The sequence below is a fragment of the Tursiops truncatus genome, chromosome X (assembly GCF_011762595.2).
Source record: "Tursiops truncatus isolate mTurTru1 chromosome X, mTurTru1.mat.Y, whole genome shotgun sequence".
In the NCBI taxonomy this organism is placed as follows: domain Eukaryota; kingdom Metazoa; phylum Chordata; class Mammalia; order Artiodactyla; family Delphinidae; genus Tursiops; species Tursiops truncatus.
This window is the reverse complement of record NC_047055.1, coordinates 126,168,603-126,180,976: the sequence shown is the minus strand read 5'-3', so window position 1 is coordinate 126,180,976 and position 12,374 is coordinate 126,168,603.

Here is a 12,374-nt window from a genome sequence, read left to right as displayed (position 1 = left end):
GCATGGTGTTGATAATTCTGTAGGTGCTGGGGGCCATGTTAACCGAGCTTATTTGAATCCCAAGTTTCCTAGGAAGAGGGTTATAGATAATGGATGGAGTGGGTGCAGGGGCAGAGGAACGGGGCAAGGCGATTTGACAAAGCAGAAGGAGCTGGTGTAGTTGTAGAACTGGTGATTGGGGGGAGACTCACCATGCAGACTGTGAGTCTATTTTAAAGAACTTTACGAGTCAAAGGTAAGCAGTGATACATCGTGGGTGCTGATTAAAGAAAACCTGAAGCGTAAGGTGTTTGGTTTTTGGTTTGTTTTGTTAAGAAAGATACATTCTTGGAGATGTGTTGAATAATCAGGTAAAAGTTGGAGAAAACATAGGGAATGATAGCAGCTTACCCATTTGTTACAGGTTGGATTGTGTCCTCAAAAATAGACAGACTGAAGTTCTAACCTCCTAGTCTCTGTGAATATGACCTTATTTAGAAATCGGGTCTTTGAAGATGCCATTAAGATATAAGTTAAGGTGAAGTCCTATAGGAGTAGGGAGATCTCTAATCCAGCATGACTGGCGTCCTTGTAAGAAGAGAAGAAACAGGGACAGACACACCCAGCGGAGGAGGCCAGGTGATGATGGAAGCAGAGGGTGAAGATGGAGCCTCAAGCCAAGGATTGACAGCAGCCCCCAGAAGCTGGAAGAGGTATGGAAGGATGCTCCCCTAGAACCTCCAGAGGGATCGCAGCCCTGCCCACACCTTGAATCCCAACATCTGTCCTCCAGACCTGTGAGAGGATACATTTCTGTTGCCTTACGGCACTTTGTCGCAGCAGCTCTAGGACTGGGATGACATTTAAAGCTAAATAATAGAATGGAGAACGTGAGCACAGTCATCGTAAGAACAGAGAACAAGGCATAGACTCAGTGAATAATCAGAAGTTAGAATCTGAACCTGAGAGGACAGGAAAGGAGAAGGCTGAGACGGGAAGTGTCTCCTACCAGGACTGGGTGAATAACGGTGTCTCGAATCAGTTTAATGAAGTTTGGGGAACACAGTGAGCACACCGCAGATGATACATTTCAACTCTCGGCAGGGGAACAGGAAGACAAATCCAGTGAGAAATCAAGAAAACTGAAAGGAGACATCAAAGAACTGTGAGATGAAATAAACTAAAAAAAAAGGAGCAAAGGAGAACGCTACCTAAGAAACCAAAGGAGAAGGGATGCCCACGGGTGTGGGGTGATCAAAGGCCCCCAATGCATGAGGCAGCTGTGTTGGGAGACCGACATCTGATCTCCAGACCACGCAAGTCACATCCTGAGTCTCCACTGTGAGAAGAAGCAGAATCAGGGAAGGAGTTGACATTTCCTCACTCCCAGTGCAGGTGTTCAGGTCAGCTGAGACCTAAACGGATGGCCAGTGCAGAATTCTGCAAGGTTGTAAAATTTCTATCAAAGAGGAACTTTAGGAGACACGGTTTCTCCCTTATTAGATGCATCTGTTGATGGGGGCTGGCTCTCATGATAAAAACTCTAGACCCTCCTCATTCCCGTCAACTTCCCCTGGAAACTACCTTCTGAGGATGCTTTCATTTACATCTACCCATTATTTAATAGACAGAAAGAAGAGGGATGGCCCCTTATAACCGACTACTTACTAGGCATTGGGGAAGGTGTTCTATGAAATCAACACTGCAAGGTATGACTGTGTCTCCTCTTTTTCCACAGGGGGAAGCAGTGATATGATTTTTCAACATCAGGCAAATAGCAGATGGCTCACGTGGTCTTTGAAACCAAGCCCGTGTCCCAGGAAACGGCGAGCCCTCTCGACTTTTCATTCTGCTGTATTCCTACGTGACATCTAGTGCCTTCCTGAATTTTCCAAATTACTGTCAAGGTAGCGCTGTCATAGGAGTATATCCGTGCATCATTTGACATCATTATAAGATATTTTGTCCTCCTTTTGGATATTTTTAAGAAGGAGAAGGGTGTGCTGCCTCTTCCGGGTCCATGTATCATCTTAGCATAACTGAGTCCACCTCCTGCTTTCTTGACAACTGTCCAACTCTCAGTGTCTGCTTTTGGCTCAGTGTTTCAGGTGATTCTATCAAAAATCCTTTGAGTTCTAAGAGTCTTGCACTGCTCTGCAAAGGAGCATGGCCCCTTGTCTCCTTGTGAATGCCAAAAGTAATATAACCCAGAGCCTATGCGTAATGCATGAGCTGACTTCACGCCGGGGTTATTTCTGGCATTGAGCGTGTGCCTGCAAATGGTATATAGTATATGTATAGTGTATAGTATCGATATATGAAAAAGCAAACGCTTTTTTTGGATGATGATGACTGAAAGATGAAAACAATGAACTGGCATTCAGCCTTGCAGATTCTGGGCTGAAATGTTACATGCATACATCTAATACTTTTAAAAACACAGGTTTGAGATGATTCAGTGGTTTGGCAGATAGATCCCTGGTTCTCTCCTGTAAGTGCGTTCTCTTTATTTAAGTACGATGAGTAGATTTTTTTTTTTTTAAATAGTCTGACTGTGTGGCGGGTTTCTGAATGATGAGAAGCAATTCCCTAAAAGAGCCTCACGGCATTCTCCAAATCTTTTACTGTGGGATACTCACCACCCCCAGAAACAGCCACCACTGATGAGCTATCCTTGACGAGAGTTCGGTTCATCCCAGAGGAAGAGGTACCTTTCCCTATTGACGTTTGAGTGTTGAGCGGTCAAACTGGCAAAACATCTCTGGATTGCATCCAAAAATCTGTGGATAGATATTCTGATGCCTTTTGTGCCCAAACACACGTTGGAAATCACAAGGAGAAGAAAAGGTTTGGGCATGGGCAGAGATGAACCCTGCACAGAGCTGAATACCTCGCAAAGTTACATAAAACAGTCCCTCAGCCGATGTTGGAATATCCCCTCCCTATTCCAGAGAAGGTATCTGTCAGCTCTTTGCATCAAACTCCAATCAGCTTCCTACATTGCCGAGTCATTCTACGCATCATGAGAGCTTTCATTTTGAGGTCTTCTATTGCTTTGACCTTTGATGAAATACGCCTTGTCTTTCCCAGCCCCTGGTGCCTCTGGACACCCCCTGGCTTGTGGCTGCATCCCTCCCATCTCTGCCTCTATCGTCACCTGGCTTCTCCTCTGTGTCGGTGTGTCTTTTCATATAAGAACACCAGTCACTGGATGCAGGGCTCATGACACATCGAGAATGATTTCGTCTCAAGAGCTTCAATTAATTCAGTGTGTAAGACCCTAATACAAGTAAGGTCCCATTCTGATGTTTTGGGTGGATGTGGACTTAGAGGGACATTATTTAACCCAGCCAAGCCGCCTAGAGGCAATGCTGAAGCAGGGAAAACGGAGAGTCCAGAGACAAAGAGAGAGCGACTGCAGGACTGGGCCACAGAAGATGCCTGCAGCATGTATACGACTGACAGCAAGGCCAGCAGGAGTGACCCTCAAAAAAGACGGAAGTGCCTGTCACGAGGTCAGAGGAACCAGGAGGGTTGTTTCAGGAGCCCACAAAGGGGATGGATTGAAACAGATGAGGAGGGACCCCCAGAGGAGGGAAGGGGGGCAGTTAGTGTTTAATGGGGAAAGAGTTTCGTTGCTGTAAGATGAAAAGGGTTCTGAAGACGGATGGTGGCGATGGGCGCACCACATGGTGAATGTATTTGATGCCACTGAACTGTACGCTTCAAGATGCTTAAGATGGTAAACGTGCTGCATATTTTCCCACAACAAAAAAAATACAGTAAATGAAAGAGAAAGTTTTCCAAGCTTCCAAATGCCCTGGGTCTTCACTTTCTCCTGCCTGTCCACTTGTCTCCTGCTGACAAGTTTCGTCAGCTCCAGGACACGTGGTTACAGCACCTGCCTCGAAGTGGCGTTATTTCTTCCATCTCATCTAAACCCAGAAGACTGCAACCTTACGTTTCGGCTGTCGTGTATCTTTCGAACAGCACTGAGTTGTGGTAGCTTTTAAGTAGCCCATAAACATGATTTAAACTACTAGGGCAGAGAAGGAACCCACAGTTTACAGAGAGAAAGAGTAGGAGGAAAGAAAATAAAATTGTCAAAGCCATTTGGAAATTAAGCTCCTTTCTCCAACCTTTGGTAAGGGAAAAAGAAAGAATGGAAAGCAGTGAAACACATGTGAACATAGCAAGAGGAATTTCAGGTTATAAGCGCTTCTCCTCTGCCATTTAAGTTAAGACAGGCTTTTATTCTTAATGATTTATCTAAAACCTACAGTCGTTCTCACGATAACGTGCCAGAAACCATTTGGAGGATGTCTGCTTGAACCTTCTTTTCGGGATAAAAGTTTAGAAAAGCAAGCATGGTGAACACAGAGTTAAAGTGGCGATTCTAGGGAAAGCACTATCAAAATGAAGAATTATTGAACACTTTCCACATTTTAATTATTACCATATGCTTACTTTTCAGTTCCCATTGATATTCAATAACTCATGACCACATGTTGAGACAGATCATCTGTATCATATCCTTATTGATCTCCTGGGGACCTTGCTTATCTAGTCAGCTTAAGGCAGCTCACTCAGTGAGACCTGATTTATAATCAGGGTGTACATTTCTAATGACTATTTTTTCCACAACCTGAAAGGCACCCCACATTAGAGAAATATGAAGATAGAATGGTGATGGTTAATCTAATGCGGATATAAATTGGCTACAATAATCATTTTTTATTAAATATATTCAAGTGGAAAGGACCAATGTCAATTTAGGTATAGCTGGCATGATTTCTAATGAAAGAGATTACTATATTTATTAAACCACCTTAGTTTCATGGTAACTGCATGACGACATAGGAAGTTACTTGGTATTAGAAACACAGAGAAAAGATGTATGCTACAATGAAAAGATAAAATACAAACTTGTTACTTTTTTTTGAACATGTGGAGATTTGGAAATGAACAACCAAGAAGAAATGAGCATATAACTTACATGCACTTAGGATGGGGCCAGGTTCTGAGTCCACCATGGGTGTTGTTAATTGCGGTACCCAATTAATTACATTTAGTTATGTCTATAATTGTGGGCGTTCAAAGGCGTCACTTGTGGATCTATAAGACTTATGATTATAATTACTGATCTGCCCTTTTTTCATAAAACAAATTATGCATTACCTCATCAAAATACTCAATCAAAAAAATCTAGAGGGCTTCCCTGGTGGCGCAGTGGTTGAGAGTCCGCCTGCCGATGCAGGGGACGCGGGTTCGTGCCCCGGTCCGGGAAGATCCCACGTGCTGCGGAGCGGCTGGGCCCGTGAACCATGGCCGCTGCGCCTGAGCGTCTGGAGCCTGTGCTCCGCAATGGGAGAGGCCACAACAGTGAGAGGCCCGTGTACCGCAAAAAAAAAAAAAAATCTAGAGAGACGTTGATATGATTACATTCACACATAAATATATGTAGAAATTGTTATGTGTATATCTGATGGACCCTCGTCATGAGAAAGGACAACACATACCTTAGCATGTGTATCACGCACTACATGCTTCTTTCAGGATTGCACCTGTATTTCTGGGAATTGACTGGCTATGTATTGGCTACTGATGAGGCTAATGATTTAGTTCATGAATTCGAGAAATCTGGCCCAAAACGTATGAAAATAAAAATTACGTTGTATTCACCCCTGACTGACATATTTCCTTAAGATTTAGACACCAGGCACTTCGAAAACTAAAAACTGAATATTCCCAGAAAATATAAAATGATCTGTAAAAAGAAATCCATTTAAATTGAATACAAATTATAATAAATGAATATGAATATACGATGAATATGTAATTAATATAATGAATAAATATATATCATAGTATTTAGTAATATACAGTGTATATTACATATTTCTCTATATAGCAATGTATATGAATTACAGTCATGATTATAATAATCTAATCATAAAATGAAGAGCACAATGCCATTCACGATAATACAAAATATACCATACATAGGAATACATTTATCAGGAAAATATATGAATTTAGAGGGCAAAGGAAAATGCAAAACTATTTATTTAGAGAAGGAGACTGGAAAAGGCTAGCTCAATGAGTAGCAGGACCCAGTTCTATTTTTAAAATAAATGTGTTTACGTTGGAGATTGGCGTTTTGGTCCCAGCAGTCATTCCCGATACCTGTGCCACACCCACTGCTCATGTCACGGCTACAAAAGCTCAGAAGTCGTGTTCCACGTAGAATTACTATACAACTGAGCAACGCCACGCCAAGAAAAACGGAAGGATCCACTCCAATACTTAAGCACAGCTGTTCAGAGCACCTTCATTCCTACCAGCCAGAAAGTGGAAACAACCCAAGGGTCCATCCACAGAAGAATGCAAAGAGATCAGGTGGTCTATCTGGACGCTGCAATCTCATTCAGCTACAAACAAGAATGAAGTACTGCTACGCTTGGATGAACCCTGAAAGCATACGGGAAATGAAGGGAGAAAGTCACAAAGACCACACCTTGTATGGTTCTGCTTATAAGAAATGTCTGGAGGAAGTAACCCACAGGGATAGAAAGGAGGTATGCGCTTGCCAGGGGCGGTGGGGTGACTGCTAACAGACAAAGTAGTGATTTTTATGGCATATGACTCAAATCTCAATTTTAAAAACTGTATAATAAGAGAATAGATAGGGGTGAATTCAGTGGACGTGACCTTAAAAGCTCAGGAAAGGGAGTAAAATTACTCATTCATATTGGATTCAAAAAGGAAAACAATCAGATTTTAATCTCAATAATATCCAGTTAAGGAATGGTACAAAGCCTCTGTAACAAGCTAATGGATGGCTAGAAAATATGAATATGAATTTTAAGAAAGGAAAATTATTGACAGAAGGTATGATACAGAAGAAAAAGGAACAGAGCATAGGCAACAACAAAACACCACAATTTACAATACAGTATGGTTACTTTAAATACATCAGTAATTAGACTGGATACTTATGATCTAAATATTCTGATTTCTATTAAAAGAAAATATTTCTAGACTAGATTAAAAAAAAATCCAATTACATGCTGCCTACTGTGTCAATACCTGAAGTATATTCTAGTAACAACAGTGTAAGTAGAAAAACAGAAAGTACGGCGTGCAAACATTAACCAAAGTAGTCATTATTCTCATGTCACACTAGTTAGGCTCGAGGACAGAAGTGTGGGGTAAATGAGATTCTATAAAGAAACATGAGCAATCCAGTAAAGATATTAACTATCTTATTTCACATGCATGTCCATGACAAAAGTTCCAAAAAAATACAAATTGTCAAAAAAAAAATTAAAGATAGACATATCCAAACTGAGAGTGGGTGATTTTAACACAATGATCACAGAGACTGATAGAAATTTATGGGGGGAGAAAAAAAAGGATAAAGAGAGTTTCAACAGTATCTTAACAAAATCAGTCCAATTGACTGAACCAAAAATACAGAGTATGCATTCTTTTAAAGTATATTTGGGGACTTCCCTGGTGGCGCAGTGGTTAAGAATCCGCCTGCCAATGCAGGGGACACGGGTTCGAGCCCTGGTCCGGGAAGATCCCACATGCCACGGAGCAACTAAGCCCGTGCGCCACAACTACTCAGCCTGTGCTCTAGAGCCCACAAGCCACAACTACTGAGCCCGCGTGTCTAGAGCCCGTGCTCCACAACAGGAGAAGCCACCGCAAGGAGAAGCCCACGCAGTGTAACGAAGAGTAGCCCCCGCTCGCTGCAACTAGAGAAAGCCCGCGCGCAGCAACAGAGACCCAACGCAACCAAAAATAAATAAATTAATTTTTTTAAAAAAAGTATATTTGGAACAATCATATGATGTGACAAATGTACTATATGTATATATGACAAATATACTAGAACATAATTCACATTGATACACTGATAGTTTTACAGTGTATGTTCGATAGTCTCAGTAAAATAAGGTTAAACATCAACAAGAAAATTACAATAAATTTCCAATGTTTTGAAAATGAAGCCACGCATTTCCAAATAACGCACAGATAAAAGAAGAAATCACAATGTAAATTAGAAAAAAATTGAACGATATCATAAAAAACACACAATGTATGAAAGCAAATGTTATGGACCTCCAACTGAATTTCTTCAAAATATAGTGACACTGGTACATATGTCAGAAAAGGAGAGACACTGAAAAACAATTTCCGAGTTACCTTTCTCATCCATGTGACAAAACACTCAAAAACACCCCAAAACAAAACAGCAAGTATAAGCCAAAGATTGCATATATAATTCCAAGGAGGCACTAATAAAATAAAAATAAAACAGTAAAATAAATAGAGGGAATCTGCTTTTTTGCAAAGAATCATGTAATTTATAAACCTCTCATGAGACCACACCAAAATAAAAGAAAGATGACACCACTACTAAAATAAAAAGTACCAAAGGCAACCTCTATATACATACTAGTATGAAAGATATATTAAAAGAATACTATGTGCAAATGTATGCTAATGGAATTGAAATTTTAGATGACATGGACCAATGCTTTTTACAAATTAAAAAAAATTGACAGGTGAAGAATAGAAACTCAATAACCCCTATTAACTTTGCCATTATTCACTATTCTGAAAACCTCCACAAAAGAACATCCCAACCCAATGAATACAATGGTGAATTATTCTAGTATTTTATGAAGAACCGACTGGCTCAACATTAACAAATTTGCACCTAATATAAAAAAACAAAACACTTTTCCACTTACTTTATGAGGACTATATGATCCTAATACCAAATCTGAAAATTGCATCAAATAAATTTCCTTCATGCAGAGAGACAAATATTATAGGTAAAATATTAGAAAACTAAATCCAGGGGCATATACAAGGAGCAATGCATCTTGGTTTTTGTTTTGGTTTTTTTTTTTGCATCTTGTTTAAGAAGGATTTGAGGAATGCATAGCTGATTTAACACTTTAAAATCCACAATATAATTCTCCACATAATAGACGAAAAAATATATAACATTCTTAAGAGATGAAGATAAAACGCTTGATAATATCATCATTGATTTCTAATAAAAGTCTTTTAACTGTGAATATAAGAAACCTTTTTCATCAAAGGGTATTTCCAATATCTGTACAGCTAAAGTTATTCTCAATAATTCCTTATAGATTTTCCATAAATATATGAAATGGGACAAGGATATCTGCTAGCATAATTTTATTATTTCTATTTCTCACTGTACTGGAGTTTTTTTTTTTTTTTAATTTATTTTATTTTTGGCTGTGTTGGGTCTTTGTTGCTGCGTGTGAGCTTTCTCTAGTTGCGGCGAGCGGGGGCTGCTCTTTGTTGCGGTGCGCGGGCTTCTCATTGCGGTGGCTTCTCTTGTTTCAGAGCACGGGGTCTAGGCAAGTGGGCCAGGAGTTGTGGCGCACGGGCTTAGTTGCTCCGCGGCATGTGGGATCTTCCCGGACCAGGGCTCGAACCCATGTTCCCTGCATTGGCAGGGAGATCCTTAACCACTGCACCACCCGGGAAGTCCTGTACTGGAGTTTTTTTTTTTTAACTTGAAGGTTGTAAAGCAAATTTTGACTGTATATATATATATATATTTATAACTCAGAATGAATTATATATATACATTATTTTAAATGAAATATATTATTCATAGAAGCCATGATCAGCTACAGAGAAAATTTGACAGAATCTATAGATATACCATTAGAAATAATAAGCTAATCTAGCAATGTGTCTGGACACAAAGCAATATAAAAACATCAATTTCTGTATGACAGTAAACCAAATTTAATGACGAAACAATTTGTCAAAACATCAAAATAGGAAATATTTGAAAATAAATCTGAGATATACTAGCCATTTACATTCTAAACTGCAAAACACCATTGTGAGAAAAGAATCTAAATTAATGGAGAAATTTATCCTGTTCACGAATTGGGATATTTCTCCCCAAACTTATAAATGAGTTAGCCTAAACTATTAAAAAAAAAATCCCAAGTTTATTAAATACATACTGGTAAACTGACTGCAAAACTCATATGGAAATATAAAGGAAGATGCATACCTAAGATATCTTGAAACTTCAGCACAGTACTAAAAGATATACGCTACCAGCTATCTCTAAGTTACTACAATTAAATGGTGTTTTATTGCCACAAATAAAAACTAATTGATGAAATAGAACAGATTCCACCTATGACACCAGATCTATGACTACGTTCACAGCAAACTGCAAAAAGGAACGCGGTCTTTAAAATAAATGGGCTACTTCAGCAGGATACCCTGTGGGGGGAATACGCACCTTTATTCAACAGCTTTTATATAAATTCATTCTAGTTGTACTGTATATCCAAATGCACAATATAAAATAATGATGGTTTTAGGAGAAAACAGGAAATATCTTCATGAGACTGGACAAAATTCCTTAAATAGGGCATAATAATGATAACCATGGTGGGAAGCTCTGATAAATTGCACTAAAATAAAATTAAGCTCTTCCATTTATCAAAGACACCATTACAAGAGTGAAAGTGCAACCCATTAAGTGGGAAAATATGTTTAACAGATATGTCCAACAAAGGATCTATCTTTCTTTCTCTTTCTTTCTTTCTTTCTTTCTTTCCTTTCTTTCTTTCTTCCTTCCTTCCTATCTATCTATCATTCTGTTATCTACCTATCCATCTATCATCTATTTATCTATTTATCTACCTATATAACATCACTCAGCTTTCATCTATCTATCCATCTATCCCTGCTATTAAAACTCCAGGAAAAGATGAACATTCCAACGTAAATGTGGAAACTCAAATGCCAACAAACATGTATGAACAGGTTCTCCACGTGACTTGTCATCAAGATAACGGAATTTAAAACAAAATGATGCTAATGTACTCTTACTGAAAGACTAGGCATAAAATGGCAGGAAGTACCAAATGTCAGTGAGGTTGTAGATAAACTGACAGTTTCTTACTCAACTAGAGAAGAGTAATATGGTGCAGCCACTTGTAAAATCTTTTCTTACACATTGCGATCTAGCAGTCCCACCCTTTAGCACCTCACCTCTAGACATACAGCCATTTACCAGGAAGCATCCCTAAGAATGTGCTTAGCAGGACACGTTCAGAAGAGCCACGTCCCAGAAAAAAGTCAGACACTGAGGAAAACAGATAATCCCACCAATATTAGAGTGAAAAAAATAGTAGTAAATTCATAGAGTGGAATTCTGTATTTTATATCCAACGGTGTAAAACAACATGGATGAATCTTACAAACATACTGAAAGAGTTCACGTACCAGGAAAGCATAACTGGTAAGTTTCCAATTTTATACAATGTAAAAACAGGGAAAACAATGCTTTTGTGTGAAAACTCCAGTTAGTGTCTACCTGAGGAGGTCAAGACGGAGGCAGCCTAGAAGAATCCTGCACGCCGATGTCTTTGCAGGATTGTGTCCACCCACTTGAAAGAAAATGGGTAAAAAAAAAAAAACAGTGCAGTGCTGTTTAACAGGAGTCAAACTGACTTTTAACTCCGTGCCTCGCAGAAGAAAAGCAAACGTGCTGATAAAAGCAATTACTGGTGAAGGGAAGGGAACAATTTCAAAGCCAAAAAAGGATTCGGGAGGGGAGGGGGCTATCTTTGGGAGCACCCGTATGGGGGAAGGGCCACATAAGGACACTACTCTGTTTATCGTTTCTGAAATACATCTTTTAGGTAGTCGGAGCGCCCGATGTCTTCCCAGGGCCAAAGGGGCATCGTCTCATTGTTCATGAGGATTTCATGACGCTACCGGGTTTGGTGAGTGCATGCGTACTTGTATTCTAACATCCCCTCCTGCCCAGGAGAACACAGCGTGTGCATGGCCAGAGTGGTTAGATGGGCAGTGATGCTGTGACCCAGGGGAGAGAGAAGTGTCCTCTGTCTGTCTCTGTCTGTCTGTGGCAGACTCATCTCCCTGCTGGACCCCCAGCTCCCCATCTGCCTCTGTGTGGGACGTGACCCAGCCCACAATAAGAGGGAGATTCGGGTACCCTCATTCCATTGGGCCGTAAGAGCGGTGCCCGTGGAGAAGGTTATTTTGGAAGCTGCATTAAACTGCATGAGGCCACCAGGTGACCGTTTAGGGATGCCATTGCCGTCATTTGCCATAAAATTCCTTAATGGCCTGAAAAAGTTAATGCATCTCTCACATTGCCTCCATTCTAGGAAGAGAATCATAGACCGAAAGAACTGGGTTCAGCGCATGCCTCCCCTGCTTCTCCCACACAAGCCATAGAAACATCATTGTCACCTGCTCTTTAGGAAGTGCCGATGTGCAGTGCCCAAAGCTAACGCGACGGGCTCAGATGGAGCTCTGGGACCAGTAAGCGGGAACTG